The sequence below is a fragment of the Anas platyrhynchos genome, chromosome 33 (genome assembly GCF_047663525.1).
Source record: "Anas platyrhynchos isolate ZD024472 breed Pekin duck chromosome 33, IASCAAS_PekinDuck_T2T, whole genome shotgun sequence".
NCBI lineage: Eukaryota > Metazoa > Chordata > Aves > Anseriformes > Anatidae > Anas > Anas platyrhynchos.
In genome coordinates, this window is record NC_092618.1 from 4,127,861 (window position 1) to 4,152,639 (window position 24,779).

A 24,779-nucleotide genomic window follows, 5' to 3' on the forward strand; every position below is an offset into this window, starting at 1 on the left:
CGTTTCAACCTTTGTGTGATTGTGCTATCTGTGACAAGTTAGCAGTATCAGGAGTTGCAGGAGAGTTTGGATAATAAAGGAGTAACCAGTTGAACGGAATTGCAGTACAGAGTCACAGAAGGCTAGCGGATGGAAAGCTGTCTGTTTCCACAAGTTATGATATCTCCCCTCCCCTCCCCTCCCCTCCCCTTTCCTTCCTTAATAAACTGTCTCTATCTCAACCCACAGGATTCACTTTCTCATTTCTTTCCCCCATTCCAGAGAGGGAGGAGGGAGGGTGAGCAAAAAGCTGTGTGGTGCTTACCTGCTGGCCACGTTAAACCACAACACAGCCCCAGCAAAGGAGTCTGGCGCGTGATTCCTTGCGGCCCTGGGGCAATGGCAGTGACCCCATGAGCTGGGTCTGCCTCCCAGCCTGCCCAGCATGGCCCTGCAGAGTGTCCCTGTGCCCTGGGCACCACAGCCCCCTCACTCCGCAGAGCAGCACCGCCAGCTGGGGCTGGGGCTGGGGCTGGGAGGGCCCTTCCCTGAGTGTGTTCTAGGCCAGCTTCAGGCACATGGCTTCTGGATTTGAGCGTTATCTTTGCTGTGCACAAGGAGCTGAGAGACCTCCAACAGGCACGGGCCTTGAAGATTGCCTGCAAGGTCCCTCCTGGCCTAGCACCTGACTGGACTGGTACAGAACTGGCTCCCATGCATCAGAGAGGCTGGGAGTTGAGCAGCAGTGCCTTGGGCTGGAAGAGTCACAACCAGATCACTGCCTGGGCAGGTCCAGGGCCAAAAAGAGAATGTTTTGTAGGTATGTTAATAAGGGGTCAGTCGTGCCTCAGAAATTTCTAATCTAGTTGGAAGCAAATGGCTGTTTAATGGCGTGTGAAGTGACTTCTTTCTGAAGTAGCTGACAGGTCATCGCTTGACTCCTGGCTGGGAGCAGTGCCATTAAGCTCATCTCTCTGAATGTACCTGAAAGGCAAGTGCAGGTTACCTGCTTTGCATGTAGTTCATGCAATTCACTCTTCCTAAGTACCTGGTAGGCCCCAAAGAGGAAGAGGTCTTGGATCGGGGTTGTCATGTCAGAGGTGTCAGCATTTGCCTGAAGTCATCCTTCAGGGCTGTTTTCAGTTTTCTGTACAGAGGGAGCCACTGCCAAGATGCCTGGGGGAAAATGAACCATGTATAAGGGCCTGGGAAAAAGTTACCTTGGATCCAAAGCAGCCATTTGGGGACCAAAATTTGTAGGCAGCACACTTCTATGGTGGTGCTGGGCACTTTGTGCAGGGTGCTCCATGCTGGCTTAGGAGCTGCTTCTTTCTCAGTAACAGAGTAGCCAGCAGAGGTGAGACAGATACCCTGAGATCATGAATGTCATGAGAATCCTGCTCCCAAACAGATGACCGATATGGGGAGGTTAGGAGAAGGCTGGCCAGGAGAGATGTGAGATCTGGGGGCGGGAAGAGGAGTTTGGGCAGCAGAAACTAATGATTTTGAAAGAAAGTATGTGTTTTGTAGGTGTTGTATCACAAAGTCGGTGGTGCTTCAGAAATTCCTAATCCATTCCTAAGGGAATATTTGTGAAGTGGATTGTGAGTTGAGCTCTTTCTGAAGTAGCCAACAGGTCATCCCTTGACTCTTGACTGGGATACGTGCCTTTAGGCTCACATCTGCCAGTGTCAGTGATAGACCAGAAGAAGGCACCTGCTATGCATACAGGTTGTGAGTTCCACTCTTCCTAAGTACTGGGTAGGCCCCATAAAGGAAGAGGTCTTGGATAGGGGTTATGTCAGAAGTGTCAGCTTTTGCCTAAAGTCATCCTTCAGGGCTGCTTTCAGTTTTCTACACAGAGGCAGCTACTGCCTTCAAGATGCCTGGGGGAAACTGAAGCATACATAAGGGCCTGGGAAGTTACCCTGGATCCATAGGAGCCATTCTGGAACCAAAACTTGTAGGCAGGATGTGCACATTTGTGGTGCTGCAGAGCTGCTGGGCACATTGTGCAAGGTGCTCCTACAGACCCTTTGTGTCCTTCTCCATGCTGGCTTAGAAGCTGCTTCTTTCTCAGGAACAGAGTAGCCAGCAGAGGTAAGACAGATACTCTGTGTTCATGAAAGTCATCAGAAAGCTGCCTCTAAGAAGATGACTGATACAGTGAATTCAGGATAAGCCTAGACAGGAGAGATGTGAGATTTTGGGGAGGGAAGAGGAGCTTGGACAGCAGAAGCTAATGGTTTTGAAGATGTAAGAATGATCAGGTAGTTTTCATCTCACTTTAAAGCTGACTTAAAGCAGTCACGTGAGGCCATTACCGTATTTTAGCCAGTAACCTGAATTCCATAAAACTAAAGGCTTCTCCACACACTGACAGGAATACTCTGCTCTAATATTTGACCGCAATATCCCTCGAAGCAAAAAGTCAGCCCATAGCCCCTTTCCCCTACCTTTACTGTCTTGCTCACCCTGATCCCTGCCCTTAACGCAATCATTAAAATGTTCTATTTAGCCCTTGCAGACCTAAACAAAACCCTCAACCAAAGACCTTTCACATACCCTAAGCAGAACACATCCTAAGAAGAATACCCTACCCTCCCACTACACATTTGATTAATCTCTAACCTAGAAAGGGAAACCTTAATCCCATACACGAACACCTAACACTGAAAGCCCCTATTCCCGTACATTAACCTTCTCACTTTTAACCCTTTTCCTAACCTTTAGGTGCTTTGCCCTTTTGGGCAGGGAAGGGATCGTGAGCTTACTGGGCAGTCACATGGCATTCAAAGATGAATGTGAAGGGCCATGGATCTGATCAGCTAGTAGGTCACAAGGGGGAGACGGAGGAGAATGCTCTGATGAGCTCAGCTCTGCCTCAGGATCTCCTGCACCAGCAGGGGAGTGTGACTGTGGTGGTCACTGTGGGGTCACTTCTGTCTCTGCAGTTGATAGGGAAGCAGCAGGATCATGTCACAGAAAGGGACTGAGAGGTCACTTCAGTCTGTAGGTGGCAGGTCACCCTTGACTTAGAGCTGGGATCGGTACTTTTCGGCTGACATCTGCCAGTGGCCCTGGTAGGCCAGCAAAAGGCACCTGGCTGGCATGCTGACTGTGGGATCCCCTCTGCCTACATACCCAGGAGGACCCATGCAGAAAGAAGGCCCACATATGGGTTGTCCTGTCCCTTCTGCTTGAGTCCATGACTGGACAGCAGCAGGCCCATGGCTTGGAAGATGCTGGTGCGGTGACTTCTGTCTGGTTGGCTGACAGGCCGCAAGGAGCCTGATGGATTGGGATGCCTACTTTAGGAGGGGGTTCCACCCTGATGGAGCTTTCTTTTGTAGTAGAAAAGAGTAGGAGAGAAAAAACTGCCACAAAGTGCACTTTGGAATGTTGGTGCTGGCCACGAGGAGGAAGAACTGTCCCTCAGAGTGTTGTGCTGCGTTGCCAGAGGTCACCCAAAGAGCGTCTGTGATCAGAGCATGGCTTTGTGTGAGAAGGAGCAGCTGGGGAGGGTTGATGAGACACTGGTGAAATGATGGAAATGCTGGCATGAGAGCAAGGTGGTGAACAGAGACGGGTGTCTACAGTCCTCAAAGAAATAGGTGAAAGTCATCAAAGTCAACAAAGTGCTCTGCCGGGCACTGCCCAGCCCAGCCCGGCCCCTGCCCACCTCTCCCCACCACCCTGCCCTCTCTCCAGCCCAGCCCAGCCCAGCAGCCCAGGCTGGGCTGGCCCCAGGGCAATGCCCTCCACAGGCTGCTGCAGGGCTCTGGGCACGGCCACCCCAGCCCCAGCCCCTCACAAGGCACCGCAGCTGCTGGGACAAAGTGTGGTGGTTTCACTCAGGTGGGCAGCCGAGCTCCACCACAACCGCTCTCTCACTGCCCCTCTCCTCAAAGAGGAAGGGGGAGAAAATACAACACAGAGAACTCGAGGTTTGAGATGAGAAAGGTTTAATTAAATGGAAAGGGAATGGGGAGGAAAAAAAAAAAAGAAACAAAAGAAACAATCAGTCCGCGCGGGAGCACGGAGAGAGGGAAAAAAAAATTATTCTCTACTTCCCATCAACGAGCGGTGTTCAGCCACGTCCTGGGAAGCAGGGCCTGAGGGTCCGAGCCACGGCTGCGCTCGCGTCAGGCAGCACCCTGGGGTGTCACCAAGTGACGTCACAATGGGTGCCCACCCAGCCCAGGCGCGTGTCACAGTGGCACCCATTGTGACGTCACTTGGTGACACCCCAGGGCTCCGCCTTATAAGAGCGCAGCCGTGGCTCGGACCCTCAGTGTCGGTGCACGGCAGTGACGGACAGGGCAGGAGCACAGGGCCTTCGAGGAGTCCCCGAGCATAGCCCACGTCCCACAATGCCGCAACCGCCCGCCCAGAGGAGACGCCGGTTTATCCTTGTGAGCTCTCCCACTCCAAAGGCTGCTTCTGAAGGGGATGAGGAGAGAGGCATGCCCCCCAGGCAGCCCAGGCTGGCCTGGCAGGAGACCTGGTCTTCTAGGGGCAGCAACCGGCCAGCAGAGGACAGCTTGCTGGCAGAGGACAGCACCCCAGTCGAGGCCTTTTTCCCGGAAGAGGACAGCAGCCTGGCAGAGGCCATTTTGCTGGCAGAGGCCATTGCTCAGGCAGCGGGCAGCAGCCAGGTAGAGGAGAGCCAGGACGACGTACAGTGGCTGGATCCCAGTGAGTCAGGGTCTTCGGGATGGGTTGGGGAGGGTTGGGGACACAGAGACCCCTGCCTGACTCCAGGACTCCTTCCCTGGGTAAAGCGGCGCTTGGGCTGACGGGGCCGAGCTTCCTCCGCAGCACCACAGAATGCCAGGACGCTTTGGGCTGGGGGGGACCTCGGCGATCACGATGCTTCCCCCCAGCCCAGGCTGCCCAAAGCCCACCCAGCCTGGCCGTGGGCAGTGCCAGGGAGGGGGCACCGCAGCCTGCGCCAAGGCCTCACTGCCCTGGGCGTGAAGGAGAGAAATCCCTGCCTGTCCGAAAGAAACCTGCCCTCTTTGAGGTTAAGGCCGTCACCCCTTGTCCTGTCGCTGCAGTCCATGATGAAGATCCCCCCCCAGCTTTCCTGGAGGCCCCTTTGGGCACGGGGAGGCCGCAGCGAGGTCCCCCCGCAGCCTTCTCCAGGCTCCACAAGCCCAGCTCCCTCAGCCTCTCTTCCCAGCGGAGCTGCTGCAGCCTCTGGGCATCCCCGCGGCCTCCCCACGGCCTTCTGGGGCTGGGGCCCTTCCTCTCCTCACCCCTGCATTCAGCCCCTCTCTGCAGCACTCTTTGCTTTCCTCCTTTCCAGGTAAGGCATGGAAACTGTGCAGAGACAAGGCCGTGGAATTCATCAGGGCGTATGTCAGAGGCACAGAAAAGGTAATGGCAGCCGCTTGCATCACAGCTGTGCTCCTGGCGCTGCCCTCCAGGGGTCCCACACAGCCCCAGACCCCTCAAGGCTTTGGTCCTGCTGGCCATGGGTGTCCCCCTAATGCTCTGTTGGTGTCTTTGTGGCTGCCAGGACGACGAGGAGCAGAAGATGCTGTTCCTCAGCAAAATCTGCGATCTGTGCACATGTGTCACAGAGAGGGGTGTGCCAATGAACTTGCATGACTTCTGCTGCCAAACTAACCTGGTGGAGAACATCATGGTGAGAGGATGCGCAGCGGGCTGGGGAAGGGGCAAGGCCCCCCGGCACCAGCCCCCTGGGAGGCGAGGGCTGGGGCAGCGCTGGCTCTGCTGCTGCTGGGTGCCGGCGGCTCCAAGGTCTCATCCTGCTTGTGCTCTGCAGGCGCTGCTGGAAAAGGAGCCCATGGACAGCTTGCGCACAGCATTCCGGCAGAAGGCCATGGAGACTGTCGCCCTCCTCAGGTGCGTGCCCAGCCCCTGGTGGCAATGTCCTGGTGGCCCTGAAGCTGGCAGGGAGGCTGCCCGTCCCTCCCAGGGATGCCTGGCCAAGGGAGGTCCGTGTCCTCCTTCATAAGCCTCGAGGCACTGCGTCCAACAGGCTCCTCTCTCTCTCTCCTTCAGCAACACCGTACCAACAGCACTGTGTGGCAAAAGGGAGAGTCTCCTAAACATGTGCTTCAAGAGCGTCTTCTTTCTGCCTCCCGAGTCAGATGTGCCAGAGACAGGAGTGCTCTACGCCGAGGTATGTGCTGGGTGAGGTACCGGCACCCCCAGTCCTGCTGAGCTGCTGCCTTGCTTCCCCGTGCTGACACAACCAGAGACCAGTGCAGGGCCGGGGCCCAGATTTGCTTTCCCAGCCTCACCCTTCCCCCTTCCCCGACCTGATCTTGTGCTGCAGGAGGTCTGCACACAGCAGCTTTTTAGCCCCAAAGCCACCCCTGAACTCCCGAGGGGCTCAGAGCCAGCTCCTGGGGGTGAGGAGGGCCACAGAAATAATTCGATGCTCTTCTGTCCTCCCTGCAGACTATGAAAGCCATGGACACCATGCTGGAGGGCTTCGTACTCAACTGTCCCATCGCCAGTTTCAACATAGAGATGCAGAATATGTTGAAGGTTTGGCATTTCCAAAGAATTTCCAAAGAATCCTCTCAGGTCACATTTGCAGACCGCTGTCAACCCCCAGCAACTTCTCTCCTCGCAGGCGCTGCTGTACTTTGCCCTCTCCAAAAACCCAGCTGTGTGTGAGAGAGCTGTGAGGAGGATTGAGAGGCTGGGTGATTTCATCATCAGTTATTTTTTGAGCGAGGTAAGGCACAAGGAACCCTCCACCCTTTCCTGCATCCCAGAGCATCCTGCCATGCAAGGGTGCCTGCGAGGCAACCCTCAACGCACGTGAGTGCCTCAGCACTATGAATTGAGGGTCTTCATTCCTCCTTCACCCCTGCTCTTCCCTCCCCAGGCCCTGCTATCTCAGGGGCTGGCTCTGCCTCCACTAAGCCCTTTGTCTCTCCTCCCTTCCTCACCCAGAACTCAGATGACTATGAAAAATACAAGCACAGCTACAATGATTCCAGAGAGCTCTACATCCCCATCCTGGGACAGCTGCTGGGCCACCTCTTCATTTTCTTCAGTGGCGATATATCCATGAGACACGCAGCTTTGGATACACTTTATCGCTTCCTCACAATCTTAGAGGAAACAAGAGGTAAGAAGGTGTGGTGGGCAGCGTCTGTCCGCACACAGACATCTCCTGGTATGTCTGCTTGTTCTCCTGAGTATTGTGAAGGATTGCTTTTGTGCTTGGTGGAGGCTGCCCACGGAATTCTGCCAGGTTCCCTGGCCTCCTCTGCTCCTCACAGCAGCTTCCCGCAGCATTCTGGCTATCGTTTTCCGCAGAAGCTAGACGCTCACCTGCCGTCCAGGAGCAGTTCTCTGCTGCTGTCCTTCCCAACCCTCCCCAGATCACCTACCACGCTGTTTTGTGGTGTCCCCCAGTCTAAGCCATCGATCGATGAGCACTTCCCAAACCGCATCTTCCCCGAGGAGTGAACAGCAGAGCCAGCCGTGCATCACCAGGGATGGTGACGCCCTCCAGAATGCTCCCTGACTGTTTGCTCCCTGCCGTCTTAAAGGCAGGTGTCAGGGGGCTTCCTGCACATCCTGACCCCGAGCAGAAGGGGGTCTGTGACACGCTGCTACCCCCACGGCACCCAACGCCATTGCTTCTCCTCCTTCTGCATCATCCCTGAGGTCCCTCTTGCTCCCAGCACTCCTCACCTTGTGCTTTACATCCCTGCCCACCACTCTCCTCGCCGTGGGTCTGAGCCTCCCTCCTCAGCCATTCCTAGTGAAAGTGCTTTTCACCATTTGGCAAGCTTGTTGGCAAAGATGCGCTTCCCTACTGACTCTTTGGTGTTTCCCCCTGTTTAGAAAGCTCACAGACAAAGGACATGAAAAATTATGGGCTGCTCCGCATGATATCGAAGGATTCAAAACCTCCATTTTCTATACCATCAACTCCGTGTGAAATTGCCAAGGTAATGAGCTCTGGCCTTGCTGGGGATCTTGTCCGCAGCATCAGCAGGCATCTCGTGTGAGCAAAGGGGTCCAGAACCGGTGGGGCTGGCACGGCCTCACTCGCCCTGCTGAGAGGGTTCCTCTTGTCCCCAGGCTGGGGCTATGCGAAGGCTGCTCCCCTGTGTCCCGGCAGCAGCTCCACCCTCCTGGCCACCAGCAAGCCCTGGTTACCTGCAGGGCCAGCACTCTGGCCCCATATGCCCCATCCTCACCCCTTCCCCCGAGGGCCCTCTCTCCGGAGCTGCCCTTGCTGCTCAGCTAAGCAGCACCCTTGGGACACTCAGTGAGGCATGTCTTCGCTCCTCCTTCTTCCCACAGTGGTTTGGAGGACATCTCTTCCCTGATGAGAGGCTGGACATCGTCCTCACAGCCCTGGAAGCTTTACAAGACTCCAGCACCCATGACAAGCAGGGGGCCTGCAGCGTGCTGGACGCAGCCTTGGAGGTCCCTGACTACTGGCTGACAGATGTAAGTGGCCTGTGGCCATGGCCCTGCCCTTGAGCTCTTCCAGGCATGGTTCCTCTCTCCTTCCCTGCCTCCCTCCCTGCCTCCCTCGCACATCGGGGTCTCTTGGGCTCCAGAAGCCACCTGAAGCCAGCAGAGAGCAATGGAAGGGGTCAAAGTTTGAGTGGCAGCTGTGGCAATGGCTGCGGTCTGCTGGCAACACCATTCCCACTTTGTCCCCCAAGGTGCCAACGATCATGGAGTGCATCAGGAGAAACCTGGGCAGCATCCACACGGCATCGGCGCGGCAGTGCCTGGACTCCCTGCTTCTCCAGCTGACCAACATGATGCCCTGGAGAGAAGTCATGAACCTGCTGCAGTTCTCTCCGCCACGTGACAGGTCCTGGCCTTAACATCCTTGAGGGCTTGTTCCGCGTCGGGAGATGCACCTGGAGACTCTCTGCTTGCCACACCAATGGCAAAGGGCAGGACATCCCCAAGGAGCACAGCCCTCCTTCCCACCAATGTGTTCCAGCCCTACTGGGCCAGCCAGGGCTGCAGCAGCCCAGCTGTCCAAGGCAGCCCAGAGTCCCCCTGCCCCCAGGGAACACCAGCTCAGCCCCCTCCTGCCTGCCCAGGCTGGGCCCTCAGTGCTCCCCAAGTCACAGGGGCTGCAGGACAGCCTGGGTCCTCTGGGGCTGGCCCAAGTTTGTGGCCCTGCGGCTGAGGCAGCCTCACTGACAGAGTCTTCTGGGCTTGCAGCACTGACCTGGCCATGTGGGAGGTGATCCTGGCCATGCCGAAGACCTTGAAGAGGGTTTTGAACGACATGATGGAAGACTTGCCGCTGCGCTACTGGTGCACCGCAGTCACCGAAGACACGTGCATCCGTCGCTTGGCTGTGAGTTCCCAGATGAAACCTTGCTCCCAGCAGGGCTACGTGTGCCCCTTCAGGCACACAGGCACAGCCCTGTGCCCATCTACCCCCAAACTGCCAGCTCCCGCAGGACGTACGGACACATGGTCCCTGGGGCCGGCAAGCCCCCGTAGCTCCCCGCGCCTGGTGCCTCTTTGGTGCCAGCTGGCGCTGCCCCATCCCTGCCCAAAGGTGGGAGAAGAAGAGGCTGCAGGGGGCCCTGCAGGCCCTGCCAGGCTCTCACTGCTCTTTCTTGCAGATGCTGGCCCAGAATGACATTTCTGAGGAGGACTTTGTTAACCCAGTGCACCTCCTGAGCTACCTGAGGCACCCAAGCCCAGAGATGCGCTTGATGGTTCTGAAAGGGCTCTGCACCGTGTCAGAGAGCCCTAAGAAGGTGAGCGGGCCATCGTCAAGCAAAGCCATGTTGGCAGCCTGGGGCTTTGCTCTTCTGCCCTCCCGTCCCTCCCCGCTGCCAGGAAGCAAGGCAGGAGGCTGGTGCTCAGGAACCAGAGCCCTTTGCCCAGGGTGGTCTCTCACTGCCTCACGGAAGGGAAATGGTGTCTTTCCTACAGGCAAGGGAAATTCAGGTCCTGCTGCCAGACATCCTGGAGGCCCTGCAGGACACCAACACAGACGTGGTGCTGAAGGCCCTGCCTGTGCTGAGAAACGTGATGGCTCATGTGGAGAGGAGGGAGGCCAGTGGCCCGGCTCTGCAGCTGGCTGAGAAGCTCCTGCCACTCTTTGACCACGTAAGTGTGCTGCGGGAGCCCGAGCCCTCAGCTGGGCCCCCTGTAACGAGGGCTGCCCTTCAGCCCGGCCCTGTGGGCAGCACTCAGGCAGGGCCTTCCCAGTCTCCTCGTCAGCCCAGGCGCTGGGGAGCTCTGCTTGGGCATGGCTGGTGCGGCTGGTGGCGAAAGTGGGGTGGCTGGCGGGCAGCCTGCGATGGCAACCGATTGCGTTGCCCTTCACGGGCACCAGGCCTTGCAGCTGCCCCTGAGCAGCTCCTCTGGGAAGGATCCAGCGCTGAAGCATCTCACAGTGCTGGGAGCTCCCTTCACATCGGCCACGCTAATGCTGAAATTCCTCCTGTCCTCCTCCCTGCCAGGCGTCCAGCCAGGTGCAGGAGCACTCCATCTGCCTCTTCCAAGACGTGGTGGAGGCTGTGCTGTGGCAAACGAAGAAGGAAATGAAGAGGATGGTGCACAGGAGCCTTCTCCCACTCTACTTTCACATGAGAGACCAGAGTGAGAGCGTAGCAAAGGTACAGATCTCAGAGCTGAGCAGTTATGTGGGCAAGGGTGTGCTGATGCCACAGGGTTGCTCTGGGGGATCTCTGGCCGGCAGCATGAGCTGCCTCCGATGGTGGCTGTCCCGTGGCCTTGCCTTGGCCACTGAACCCAGTGCACGCTGCCCCCCACCACAGCCTCCCATAACGCGCTGGGAAAGGCTCGCAGCCCTGCCAAGAGGAGGGGACAGAGGGTCTCCTTCCCAAGGCTGTGCTGCTACCTCCCAACCTCTGCTGCTCCGCAGGCCTCTGGGGAAGCTCTCGTCGTGGCTGCAGAGTTTCTGCGACGCAAGGAGCTGAAGCGCTTCGTCCAGACAAAACAGACATGGAGGATCGGGGAGTGCTTGGTAAGGACCCAACTTGGTTTGCTCCAGCTGGGCAAACGCGCCCGGCCAGAGCCCGCTGCCTGCAGCCGCATCCTCGCTCCCTTCCTGCCAGCACAGAGCCCCAGGGGGCTCTTCTGGAGGCCCCTCTGACCTCCCTGCCCCCAGAATGCTGGAGGAGACCCTGGAGAGGGTGTGCAAGCCCCGTGACCCTGTGTTCTCTCTCTCTCCAGCTGCAGCAGGACAGAGGCAGAGTAGAAGAATACCTGCAGCAGAGCCAGCCCTACCTGCAGGCCACTCAGACCAACTTGCGACTTGAGGCCGTCAGATTCATTGGTGAGCCCAGCCCCTGGGTCCCTCTTGGGGCAGCCTTTGGCAGCCCCAGGCACTGCCCTGTTGCCCCCAGAGCCCCCCGACTGGGCCCTTGCTCCAGGGTGCAGGAGGGGGCACAGCCTGGCTGGCCAGGCCAGGGGCTGTGCTGCTGGGAGCGTGCTGGGGAGCGGGGCTCTGATGGGATCTCTGTGTCTAGGTCTTGCTGCGCGCTACTGCAAGGACCAGAGCGAGGAGAAGCTGAATGAAATCCTCAGCGGTGAGTGAGGGCAGTGGGGGGTGTGCTAGGGCTGGGGGGACAGCGGCAGAGGCCCCCGTGCCTTGCCCTGCTCCAGGGAAATGCTTCGGGGCGGAGGAGCAATGCAGCCATAGGAACGAGGGAGAGGAGACGGGGTAGCCTGTGGTGTCAGGGAATGGCCTCCCAGCCTGGAGCTGGGCAGTGCCGCTGAAAGGGTTGAGTGTCCCTGAGGAAGAGTCAGGGGAAAGGGCAGTAAGGCTGACAGAAGGTGGGAGCCTGTTGTAGAGCACGCAACCAGGACGAAGAGGGAGATGAGACAGCCTACAAGCAGCTAGGAGCAGGGTCACGATTGCTAGCCCTTGCTCTCATGGGGAAGCACAATAGCGAGAGGAAAGAGTCCAGGAGATTCCTGGAGTGTGTGAATCCTCCCAAGGGATGGAGGCAGGTGGTGAGGGAACCAGCTTGTGAAGGTGCCCCACTTGACCTGTGGTGCGCAGGTGGGGAAGGACTGGTGGCTGCATTTGGGACATTGCTGAGCAGCAGCTTTCAACGGATTCCTTTGTCCCTCCTGCTCCTCCTGGCCTGGGGAAGAGTCGAGTGGGGCTGGCATGCTCTGCAGGGGATGCCTGGGGATCTCTGCAAGGAGTGGGTTTTCATCTCTGCTCTTCTTTCTTTTGCAGTCCTCCAGCCTTCAAAGAAAGACCCGGAACCCATGGTCCGTTCCCTGGCAGTTCAAACCACCCTGATCCTGACGTCAAGGCATAAGGCAATGTCAGGACGGAGATTTCCACTGCTGTGGTGCCGCTAGCCCCGCAGCAGTCCTCAAAAGAGCAATATATATTTTAATAGAACTAGGTTGTTGTCTCGTTATTCCAGCAGCTCCTTCACAGTGACTCGGTGCCATGACGCTGAGCTAACTTGGAGGCCACCAAGGACCCTGAGAAGTTCCCTCTGTTCCCCTGAGAAGGCAACTTCCTTGTGAGGGGAACAGAGGGCCCTATTTGTTAGCCTGACCCTACCCGTAGGGAAGTCTGCTGCCTCCCTGGGGCTAGGGTCATGGACGTTGCCAGAAAGCTTCCCAACCTGGTTTTCCCCTCTGATTACTATCGTCTTTTGATAGTCCAGGCCGGCAGTGATACTACTGAAGATAGAAGCCTGAAGACTATCGAGCGGGACTTTAGGGGACTGGGACGGGTAGTGGATGGAGTGGGAGTTCAGGTGGTGTTTTTGTCCACCCCTACAGTGGCAGGGAGGGGTACAGAGAGGACTCACGACTCACTGGGATCCAGCAACTGCAACTCCTTCTTGCTGTCCTCTGTCAAACCTCTGTTCTCTACCACTAAGCTGTCCTCTGCTGGTCTCCTGTCCTCTGCCAGGCTGCTGTCCTCTACCGGGCTGCTGCCCTTTGACAGCAAGCTGTCCTCTGCTGGGCTTCTGTCCTCTGCCGGCAAAATGTCCTCTACCGGGGTGCTGTCCTCTGCCAGCAAGCTGTCCTCTGCTGGCCGGTTGCTGCCCTCAGAAGACCAGGTCTCCTGCCAGGCCAGCCTGGGCTGCCTGGGGGGCATGCCTCCCTCCTCATCAGATTCAGAAGGAGCCTCTGGAGTGGGAGAGTTCTCAAATAGAAAACGGAGGCTCCTTCGGGCAGGCGTGGGCTATGCTCGGGGACTCCTCGAAGGCCCAGTGCTCCTGCCCTGTCCGTCACTGCCGTGCACCGACGCTGAGGGTCCGAGTCACAGCTGCAGTCATATAAGGCGGACCCCTGGGGTGTCACCAAGGGAGGTCACCAAGGGTCCCATGTGACACGTGCCTGGGCTGGATGGGCCCCACCGGGCGCTGTAAGTTCGTGGGCGACACCAAGCTGGGCAAGGGGATCTGGACAGGCTGGATCAACGGGCCGCATCCAGCTGCGTGGCATTCAAGGCCAAATGCTGGGTTCCACACTTGGAATCATACAATATCCTGAGTTGGAAGGGGGCAGACCTGAAGGGATGAAAGACACGGTCTCCCGATGCCTCTTGAGCAGAAGGCCTTTATTGCCATTTTTCTCTGCTACATATACTTTCCCCGTAACCACTTGCGCTGTCCACGCGCCTGAATCAGTCATACAATTCATTAGAGACCCTCAGCCACGCGCCTCAAGCCAGCCAGCAATTGACCACTGCGCAAAGCTCATCTTTAATGCTGTAGCCAAGTTAATTTATCTCCACCTTGTTCAAGTTTTTGTTACTAATGCCTAGTAAAAAAAGGGGCTTTAGGGCTTTGGGGCGACTACTTAAAGGATCGGGGCACAGGTTGTGTTTGCCTCTGTCCTTCCGATAGGGGGGATCGATGCTGACAAGCAGACTCATCACATTAACACGTAGCTTCGGGACTGGTGCAACTGGTAGAACTTTGGGCTTGCTGATCATGGGAGGGTCTATGTGACACTGGCCTGCTACCACCAGATGAGATGCGCCTCCCTGTAGTGGTTTTACCTGGCAAGGTTTTGGTAGCACGGGGCCATAGGAGTGGCTTTTGTGAGAAGGATCTGGAAGCTGCCCCATGTTTGCTAAGGGCCCCTCTGCTGACCAGAGCTGAGCCAATAAGTCACAGAATCACAGAATCACAGAATTTCTAGGTTGGAAGAGACCTCAAGATCATCGAGTCCAACCTCTGACCTAACGCCAACAGTCCCCACTAAACCATATCCCTAAGCTCTACATCTAAACGTCTTTTAAAGACTTCCAGGGATGGTGACTCCACCACTTCTCTGGGCAGCCTGTTCCAGTGTCTAACAACCCTTTCGGTAAAGAAGTTCTTCCTAAGATCCAACCTATAACTCCCCTGGCGCAACTTTAGCCCATTCCTCCTCATCCTGTCATCAGGCACGTGGGAGAACAGGCCAACCCCCACCTCACTACAGCCTCCTTTAAGGTATCTGTAGAGAGCGATAAGGTCGCCCCTGAGCCTCCTCTTCTCCAGGCTGAACAAGCCCAGCTCCCTCAGCCGCTCCTCGTAGGACTTGTTCTCCAGGCCCCTCACCAGCTTCGTCGCCCTTCTCTGGACCTGCTCAAGCACCTCCATGTCCTTCTTGTAGCGAGGGACCCAAAACTGAACACAGTACTCAAGGTGCGGCCTCACCAGAGCCGAGTACAGGGGGACGATCACCTCCCTAGCCCTGCTGGTCCCACGATTTGCGCCTCTGTGAAAGCATATTTAAGAGAGGGAAAAAAAACGCTGCGCCACACAGCAGCTGGGAGAGTGAGAGGAGTGAGGAACGGCCTTGCAGGCGCCAAGGTCAGTGAAGAAGGAGGGGGAGAGGTGCTCCAGGCGCCGGAGCACAAGTCCCCTGCGGCCTGTGGTGAGGACCATGGTGAAGCAGGTTGTCTCCCTGCAGCCTCATGGAGTACCACGGTGGAGCAGGGTTCCACGCTGCAGCGCGTGGAGGAGACCACGGTGGAGCAGGTGGCCCTGCACCGATGGAGGCTGCGGCCTGTGGAAGACCCCTGCCGGAGCAGATTCTGGGTCGGACCTGTAGCCCGTGGAGAGGAGCCCACGCAGGAGCAGGGGGTCTGGCAGGAGCTGCTGCCCATGGGGGACCCAGGTTGGAGCAGTCTGCTCCTGAGGGATGGACCCCGTGCTACGGACCCATATCTGGAGCAGTTCTGGAAGAGCTGCTGCCTGTGGGAAGCCCACGCCAGATCAGTTCATCAAGGACTGCATCCCGTGGGAGGGATCCCACAGCACAGGGGGCGAGAGTGACCGAGAAGGAGCGGCAGAGAAGAAGCACTATAGACTGACCATAACCCCCGTTCCTTCGTTCCCCTGCACTGCTCGGGGGGAGGAGGTGGAAGAGGGTAGACGGGGGAGAAGGTGCTTTTGGCTTCTCTCCTTTGTTTCTCACTTCTCTAGCTTGTTAGTAATAAGCAATAAATCTTACCATCTCCCTATGCTGAGTCTGTTTTGTCCGTCACGATAATTACTGTGCCATCTCCTCGTCCTTATCTCAACCCTTGAGCCCTTTTCATCGTATTTTCTCCCCGTTCCTCTTTGAGGAGGGGTGAAGCTCGGCTGCCCACCCAAGTAAAACCACCACACTCTCTCAGAGAGGGGTAAGGATTTTTGCTCAGGACTTGGCAGGGCTGATAGATAGGGCTTTAAACTAGAGTCGAAGGAGGAAGGGGATAAAACCAGACACACCGCTGATAAGCTGAGGGATGGTGCGCTAGAATCAGAGGGACGGTGTGCTAGTGAGGTCCTGCGGTCAGCTCCACAAGGCGCAGTGTGTAGGGAGGCGCATTTGAAGTGCTTCTACACAAACGCAGGCACTATGAGGAATCAAATGGATGAGCCAGAAGTCTTGGCCCTGTCCCACAGCTACGACATCATCGGCATAAGTGAAACCTGGTGGGATGAGTCCTGTGGCTGGTGTGTGGTGGAATTTTCTCCCAACAGAGGCAAACAGCACCTCTGTAGCCCTGCCATGTCACACGACCTCGCTTCCAGTGGCCACACACTTTATTTTTCTGACACGTATTCAACTTGCTGTCGACCAAAACCCCCAGATCCCTTTCTGCAAGGCTGCTCTCCAGCCTCTTCTGCTGGCCCTAAGTGGAACCCTGGGGAACCCCACTAGGGACTGGTCAACAGCCTGATGCAACCCCATTTCTGTAACCCCTTGAGCCCAACCCATCAGCCAACTTTTCACCCTAAACCGCATGTATTTATCTAGCCGTACAATGGACATTTTGTCCAGAAGGATACTGAGAGAAACAGTACTGAAAACTTGATGGAAATCCAAAACCTGGCATCCCTTGCTCAACTAGACGGGTGATGTTGTCATAAAAGGAAATTAAGTTTGTTAAACAGGACTTTCCCCTCATGAACCTGGGTGGGCTGTGATCAAGGACTGCATTGTCTTTCCGGTGTTCTTCAGTAATGCCCAGAAGAGTTTCTCCGTATTTTTACTAGGCTCTGAAGAGAGACTGGCGGGTCTGTAATTATTGGGCTCTTCTTTCTTGCCCTTCTTGAAACCTGTCACAATGATTGCCAGCCTACAGTCAACTTGGACCTCTCTGGGCTCCCAAGACCATTGAAAAATAATTGAGAGAGGTCTCACAAGGACATTAGTCGGCCCTCTGAGAACCCTGGAATGAATCCCCTCAGGCCCCGTAGACTCATATGCATCCAGTGTGGGTTTGGCTAGGAGGTTTTTGTTACCGCACTCATGGCCCCCCAACTCTGGGCCCCTTGGGTCCCAGAGCCCATCATTGCTCTTGAAGACAGAGGCAGAAGAGACATTAAATGGCTCTGCTTCGCCTATGTCTGTGTTTGTGAGGTGACCATCCTCAGCAAGTAACGGACCAATGTTTCCTCTAGCCCTCCTTTAGCAGTTCACATCTTCAATACACATATTAATGTATATATCTGCGTTGTCGCCCACACTACTAGCCAGCGTCACCCCTGAGCTTTGCCTGCACCAATTTTCTCCCTACAGAGGCAAACAGCACCTCTGTAGCCCTGCCATGTCACACGACCTCGCTTCCAGTGGCCACACGCTTTCTTTTTGCACTTAAGCTCTAGAAGAAGATCCCTGCTCAGCCAAGCTGGCCTCCTGCCCCGCCTGCTTGACTTCCAATATTTTGGAATCGCCTGCTCCTGTGCTCTTAGGAGGTCGTGCTTAAAAAGATGGACCCCGATACCTTCCAAAACAGCTTCTCAGGGGATCTTCCGAACTAGTTCCCTGAGCAGCCTGAACTCTGCCCTCCCCGTGTCCAGAGTTCACAGAATTGGAGGGGTTGGAAGGGACCTCAAGAGATCATCGGGTCCAACCCCCCTGCCAAAAGCAGGCGTACTGGCAGTTTTCCTCCAATCGCCAAAGATTTTTAAATGTGAAGTGTCAATAGAGAGCTATTTGTGTTTGTATGTTCTTTCTTTGAAGTCTCTGATGTCTGGGGGTTTCAGAACAACTGCTAACAACTAGTAACTGTTATGACTTCTGAATGGGACACTATGCAAGCCCCTGATATCTGGCCAGGCGGCCAGGAGATTAAGGAGAAGAAAGAAGCTGAAGGATGGCTAGAAGACAAAACTTGCAGGGAACGCTGTGTAAGCTTTTGACATGCTGCCAAGGAGTACAAAGGGGAAGGACAAGAAAAAAAACTGAGAGGAAGACTACGAGCCTTCAGCATGAAAGACCCCCAGAGACCCCCAGGGGGACCACCAGAGACTGATGCGCATGCTCCAGTAGGAGGGTTTGGATCCCGGAAGCTAATTATAATAACCCATTTTTTTTAGAAGTAGTAATGAATATGTATCAGCCTAGGAGCATAAAAATCAGCTGCTTGATGTAACTGGTGTGCGTCCTGGTGGAGCAGAGACTCCCGGCGCACCCAGCGCTGTTTGCTTACCTCTATTCCTTTAATAAATTGTAAACTTTGATTATAATCCTATTTTGAAGACTGAGCCATTTATAACACAAGCAACAGGTCTAGGATGGCACCTTTCCTTGTTGTCTCCCTCAGTAGCTGTACCAAGGAGTTGTCATCAAGGTGTGTGAGGAATCTCCTGGACCTGCTTGTATCAGCTGTGTGGTCTTCCCAGTTAACGTCTGGCAAGTTGAAGTCCCCCATCAGGACAAGGGCAGTTGAGCTAAGAGAGGTCTCTCTTAGTTGCTTAGCGAATAATTCATTGGTATCGCAAACACCCACTGCAACATCCAAGTGATTGCTTTCTCCCTTAATCCTTACCCAGAAGCTCTCGGCCACGTCCTTGTGCCAGCCCCTTGCCTCGCCTGCCCTGCCTATCCTTCCTGAAGAGCCCATACCCGTCCATCACAGCACACCAAGTCTCGCTTGTTCTGGGATGGAGCTGAAGCTTCCAGCTCCTCCTGCTTGTCCCTCATGCTGGGTGCATCGGTGCAGAAACATTCCAAATGTGCTCCAGTGTACCCAGCGTGGCATGGAGCAGGCCGAAGGATCTCGCTAGCGCACACTCCCTCCCATTTTGGTGTGCCACTTAGAAGATTCTGTCAGGACAGAACAATAATGGATGATGCTCAGAGGGCCTTACGGGGCAAGTGAGCTTTCCAGAAACACCTTTTACCCTGATCTCCTGGGAGGCAGCAGACTTCTCCATGGGTTGGGTCAGGCCGGCATATGCGGCCCTCTGTTCTGCTCAGAAGGGAGTCACTTATGACAGTAACCCTTCTCTTCTTCTTGATGGAGGTGGTCGTGATACTGGGGAAGGCTGACTTGCCCTAGAAAACCCCTCCAACCTGGATGGACCTTCATGCACATCATCGTTTGTGTGTCCATTACTTCCAGAGTCTGTTGTTTCAGGGCACCTGAAAGGAAGGTGAGGTAGGCAAGGAGGGGTTCGCCTGCTGCCCCGAGCAGATCTAAACTTCCATCCCTTCGTCACTGAGATGCACTCCTTCTGCCTGATGGCCAGAGGGTAGGGGATCCTCCATTTCCTCTGCTGTGTCTGCCTGACGCATCTGTCCCAGGGCTGGCACAGTACAGTTCAACCTTCTCCGACTCCCTGGTGCTCCTCAGCCTGCCCACCTCCTCCCGAAGCTCTGCCAGGAGGCTGAGCAGTTCTTCTACCTGGGCGCACCTACCACAGGTGGACTCACAGGATGGGATGTCAGGAAGAATTTCTTCATGCAAAGGGTGGAACCGGCTGCCCAGGGCACTGCTGGAGTCCCAGGCCTGGAGCTATTAAAGAAATAGCTCCTTTAATAGCTCCTTGCACTTCTTGGTGCAGGTGTTAACGGAGCCAACTAGGAAAGGTGCCCTCCTAGACCTGTTGCTAGAAAACAGAGAGGGTCTGGTGGGAGATGTGGTGATTGGTGGCCGCCTCGGTCATAGCGACCATGAAGTGGTTGAGTTCAAAATTTACGGTGACAGAAGGAAAAGTGCCACCAAAACCTCATCCCTAGATATGGGGAAGGCGGACTTCAGGCTGCTCGGGGAACTAGTCAGCAAGGTCCCCTGGGAAGCTGCTCTTGAAGGCCTTGATGTCCACCAGTGCTGGTCACTCTTTAAGCGATGCCTCCTAGAAGCACAAGATCAGGCAATTCCTAAATATCACAAGTCAGGCAGGCGTGGCAGGAGGCCGGCGTGGCTGACCAGGAACATTCTAATGGAGATTAGGCGGAAACAGAGAGTGTTTCGCTACTGGAAGGAGGGCCAGGTGACATGGAAAGAATACAGGGATGCTGTTCGTGTCTGTAGGAAGAAAATTCGTGTGGCTAAAGCACACCTAGAGTTGAAGCTGGCTGTGTCTGTGAGAGAAAATAAAAAGGGTTTTTTTAGATATGTGAATGGAAAAAGGAGAACTAAAGAATACATAGGGCCGCTCCTTGATAGGGAAGGTCTTCTCACAGACGATGACATAGGCAAAGCAGAGACGCTTAACGCCTTCTTTGCCTCTGTCTTCAATGCCGATGATGGGCTTCGGGACCCAGGGTGCCCCGAGCTGGAGGACCGGGACGGTGGGGATGACAAACTCCCAACCGACCCTGAACGTGTGCGGGATCTGCTACTCCACCTGGATCCCTACAAGTCCATGGGTCCGGATGGGATTCATCCCCGGGTGCTGAAGGAGCTGGCGGATGTCATCGCGGAACCTCTCTCAATTATTTTTCAACGATCCTGGGAGTCTGGAGAGGTCCCGGTAGACTGGAAGCTGGCAAATGCTGTGCCGATTTTCAAGAAGGGTCAGAAAGAAGACCCTAGCAATTACAGGCCTGTCAGTCTCACATCAGTGCCTGGTAAAATCATGGAGAAGATGGTTCTCGAATGTATTGAGGCGCACCTGGGGGACAATGCAGTCATTGGTCCCAGCCAGCATGGGTTTGTGAAGGGTAGGTCCTGCCTAACTAACCTGATTTGCTTTTATGATAAGATCACCCGTATGGTGGACCAAGGGAAACCAGCTGATGTGATTTTTTTGGACTTCAGCAAGGCTTTTGACACGGTTTCCCATAGGATCCTACTGGACAAAATGTCCACCATACAGCTAAATAAAAACATCATACGATGGGTGAGCAATTGGCTAACGGGCAGGGCCCAAAGGGTTATGGTGAATGGCGCTGCGTCAGGCTGGCGGGCGGTCACCAGTGGGGTCCCTCAAGGCTCCATTTTAGGGCCGGTACTTTTCAATATTTTTATAAACGATCTGGATGTAGGAATAGAAGGCATTTTGAGCAAGTTTGCTGATGACACCAAACTTGGAGGAGTTGTGGACTCTGTTGAGGGTGGAAAGGCCTTGCAGAGGGATCTGGATAGGTTGGAGAGCTGGGCGATCACCAACCGCATGAAGTTCAATAAGAGCAAGTGCCGGGTCCTGCACCTGGGACGGGGAAACCCTGGCTGCACGTACAGACTAGGCGACGAGACGCTGGAGAGCAGCCTAGAAGAGAGGGATCTGGGGGTCGTGGTAGACAACAAGTTGAATATGAGCCGGCAGTGTGCCCTGGCAGCCAGGAGGGCCAACCGTGTCCTGGGGTGCATCAAGCACGGCATCGCTAGTAGGTCAAGGGAGGTGATTGTCCCGCTCTACTCTGCGCTGGTGCGGCCTCCCCTCGAGTACTGTGTGCAGTTCTGGGCACCACACTATAAAAAGGACATGAAACTGTTGGAGAGTGTCCAGAGGAGGGCTACGAAGATGGTGAAAGGCCTGGAGGGGAAGACGTACGAGGAACGGCTGAGGGCACTGGGCCTGTTCAGCCTGGAGAAGAGGAGGCTGAGGGGAGACCTCATCGCAGTCTACAACTTCCTCGTAAGGGGGTGTCGAGAGGCAGGAGACCTTTTCTCCATTAACACCAGCGACAGGACCCGTGGGAACGGAGTTAAGCTGAGGCAGGGGAAGTTTAGGCTGGACATCAGGAAGGGGTTCTTCACAGAGAGAGTGGTTGCACACTGGAACAGGCTCCCCAGGGAAGTGGTCACTGCACCGAGCCTGACTCAATTTAAGAAGAGATTGGACTGTGCACTTAGTCACATGGTCTGAACTTTTGGGTAGACCTGTGCGGTGTCAAGAGTTGGACTTGATGATCCTTAAGGGTCCCTTCCAACTCAGGATATTCTATGATTCTATGATTCTATGAAATGCGTGGACTTGGCGCTAAGGGCCGTGGTTTTGTGGTGGGCCTGGTGGTGTTAGCTGACGCTTGGACTTGAGCTGAAGGCCCTTTTCCAAGCGCAAGGGTTCTGTGACTCTTTCACTGGTTGAGTAGGCGCCATGCAGTCACCGGGCCCAGGGAAAAGACGTCCTTGGTGGCCTCCAAGTTAGCTCAGCGTCATGGCACCGAGTCACTGTGAAGGAGCTGCTGGAATAACGAGACAACAACCTAGTTCTATTAAATATATATATTGCTCTTTTGAGGACTGCTGCGGGGCTAGCGGCAACACGGCAGTGGAAATCTCCGTCCTGACGTTGCCTTATGCCTTGACGTCAGGATCAGGGTGGTTTGAACTGCCAGGGAACGGACCATGGGTTCCGGGTCGTTCTCTGAAGGCTGGAGGACTGCAAAAGAAAGAAGAGCAGAGATGAAAACCCACTCCTTGCAGAGATCCCCAGGCATCCCCTGCAGAGCATGCCAGCCCCACTCGACTCTTCCCCAGGCCAGGAGGAGCAGGAGGGACAAAGGAATCCGTTGAAAGCTGCTGCTCAGCAATGTCCCAAATGCAGCCACCAGTCCTTCCCCACCTGCGCACCACAGGTCAAGTGGGGCACCTTCACAAGCTGGTTCCCTCACCACCTGCCTCCATCCCTTGGGAGGATTCACACACTCCAGGAATCTCCTGGACTCTTTCCTCTCGCTATTGTGCTTCCCCATGAGAGCAAGGGCTAGCAATCGTGACCCTGCTCCTAGCTGCTTGTAGGCTGTCTCATCTCCCTCTTCGTCCTGGTTGCGTGCTCTACAACAGGCTCCCACCTTCTGTCAGCCTTACTGCCCTTTCCCCTGACTCTTCCTCAGGGACACTCAACCCTTTCAGCGGCACTGCCCAGCTCCAGGCTGGGAGGCCATTCCCTGACACCACAGGCTACCCCGTCTCCTCTCCCTCGTTCCTATGGCTGCATTGCTCCTCCGCCCCGAAGCATTTCCCTGGAGCAGGGCAAGGCACGGGGGCCTCTGCCGCTGTCCCCCCAGCCCTAGCACACCCCCCACTGCCCTCACTCACCGCTGAGGATTTCATTCAGCTTCTTCTTGCTATGGTCCTCGCAGTAGCGCGCAGCAAGACCTAGACACAGAGATCCCATCAGAGCCCCGCTCCCCAGCACGCTCCCAGCAGCGCAGCCCCTGGCCTGGCCAGCCAGGCTGTGCCCCCTCCTGCACCCTGGAGCAAGGGCCCAGTCGGGGGGCTCTGGGGGCAACAGGGCAGTGCCTGGGGCTGCCAAAGGCTGCCCCAAGAGGGACCCAGGGGCTGGGCTCACCAATGAATCTGACGGCCTCAAGTCGCAAAAGGGTCTGAGTGGCCTTCAGGTAGGACTGGCTCTGCTGCAGGTATTCTTCTACTCTGCCTCTGTCCTGCTGCAGCTGGAGAGAGAGAGAACGCAGGGTCACGGGGCTTGCACACCCTCTCCAGGGTCTCCTCCAGCATCCTGGGGGCAGGGAGGGCAGAGGGGCCTGCAGAAGAGCCCCCTGGGGCTCTGTGCTGGCAGGAAGGGAGCGAGGATGCGGCTGCAGGCAGCGGGCTCTGGCCGGGCGCGTTTGCCCAGCTGGGGCAAACCAAGTTGGGTCCTTACCAAGCACTCCCCGATCCTCCACGCCTGTTCTGTCTGGGCCAAGCGCTTCAGCTCCTTGCATCGCAGAAACTCTGCAGCCACGGCGAGAGCTTCCCCAGAGGCCTGCGGAGCAGCAGAGGTTGGGAGGTAGCAGCACAGCCTTGGGAAGGAGACCCTCTGTCCCCTCCTCTTGGCAGGGCTGCGAGCCTTTCCCAGCGCGTTATGGGAGGCTGTGGTGGGGGGCAGCGTGCACTGGGTTCAGTGGCCAAGGCAAGGCCACGGGACAGCCACCATCGGAGGCAGCTCATGCTGCCGGCCAGAGATCCCCCAGAGCAACCCTGTGGCATCAGCACACCCTTGCCCACATAACTGCTCAGCTCTGAGATCTGTACCTTTGCTACGCTCTCACTCTGGTCTCTCATGTGAACGTAGAGTGGGAGAAGGCTCCTGTGCACCGTCCTCTTCATTTTCTTCGTCCTTTGCCACAGCACAGCCTCCACCACGGCTTGGAAGAGGCAGATGGAGTGCTCCTGCACCTGGCTGGACGCCTGGCAGGGAGGAGGACAGGAGGAATTTCAGCATTAGCGTGGCCGATGTGAAGGGAGCTCCCAGCACTGTGAGATGCTTCAGCGCTGGATCCTTCCCAGAGGAGCTGCTCAGGGGCAGCTGCAAGGCCTGGTGCCCGTGAAGGGCAACGCAATCGGTTGCCATCGCAGGCTGCCCGCCAGCCACCCCACTTTCGCCACCAGCCGCACCAGCCATGCCCAAGCAGAGCTCCCCAGCGCCTGGGCTGACGAGGAGACTGGGAAGGCCCTGCCTGAGTGCTGCCCACAGGGCCGGGCTGAAGGGCAGCCCTCGTTACAGGGGGCCCAGCTGAGGGCTCGGGCTCCCGCAGCACACTTACGTGGTCAAAGAGTGGCAGGAGCTTCTCAGCCAGCTGCAGAGCCGGGCCACTGGCCTCCCTCCTCTCCACATGAGTCATCACGTTTCTCAGCACAGGCAGGGCCTTCAGCACCACGTCTGTGTTGGTGTCCTGCAGGGCCTCCACAATGTCTGGCAGCACGACCTGAATTTCCCTTGCCTGTAGGAAAGACACCATTTCCCTTCCGTGAGGCAGTGAGAGACCACCCTGGGCAAAGGGCTCTGGTTCCTGAGCACCAGCCTCCTGCCTTGCTTCCTGGCAGCGGGGAGGGACGGGAGGGCAGAAGAGCAAAGCCCCAGGCTGCCAACATGGCTTTGCTTGACGATGGCCCGCTCACCTTCTCAGGGCTCTCTGACACGGTGCAGAGCCCTTTCAGAACCATCAAGCGCATCTCTGGTCTTGAGTGCCTCAGGTAGCTCTGGAGGTGCACTGGGTTACCAAAGTCCTCCAAAAAAATGTGATTCCGGCCCAGCATCTGCAAGAAAGAGCAGTGAGAGCCTGGCAGGGCCTGCAGGGCTCCCTGCAGCCTCTTCTTCTCCCACCTTTGGGCAGGGATGGGGCAGCGCCAGCTGGCACCAAAGAGGCACCAGGCGCGGGGAGCTACGGGGGCTTGCCGGCCCCAGGGACCATGTGTC

The 24,779-nt window shown here is 56.3% G+C and overlaps 2 protein-coding genes and 1 long non-coding RNA gene across 3 annotated transcripts in view; 2 read left to right on the forward strand and 1 right to left on the reverse strand.

The window, feature by feature from the left end:
- The window catches only part of LOC113840577 (latent-transforming growth factor beta-binding protein 4-like), a 154,434-nt gene that overhangs the window by 98,275 nt on the left and 31,380 nt on the right, over positions 1-24,779 (reverse strand).
- The window catches only part of LOC140000112 (protein YIF1B-like), a 52,704-nt gene that overhangs the window by 18,510 nt on the left and 9,415 nt on the right, over positions 1-24,779 (forward strand). The window lies entirely within an intron of this gene.
- Positions 6,423-7,386, forward strand: LOC140000118 (uncharacterized). Its single transcript, XR_011805405.1, has 2 exons — positions 6,423-6,697; positions 6,919-7,386. It is a non-coding gene; the product is annotated as an uncharacterized lncRNA (long non-coding RNA).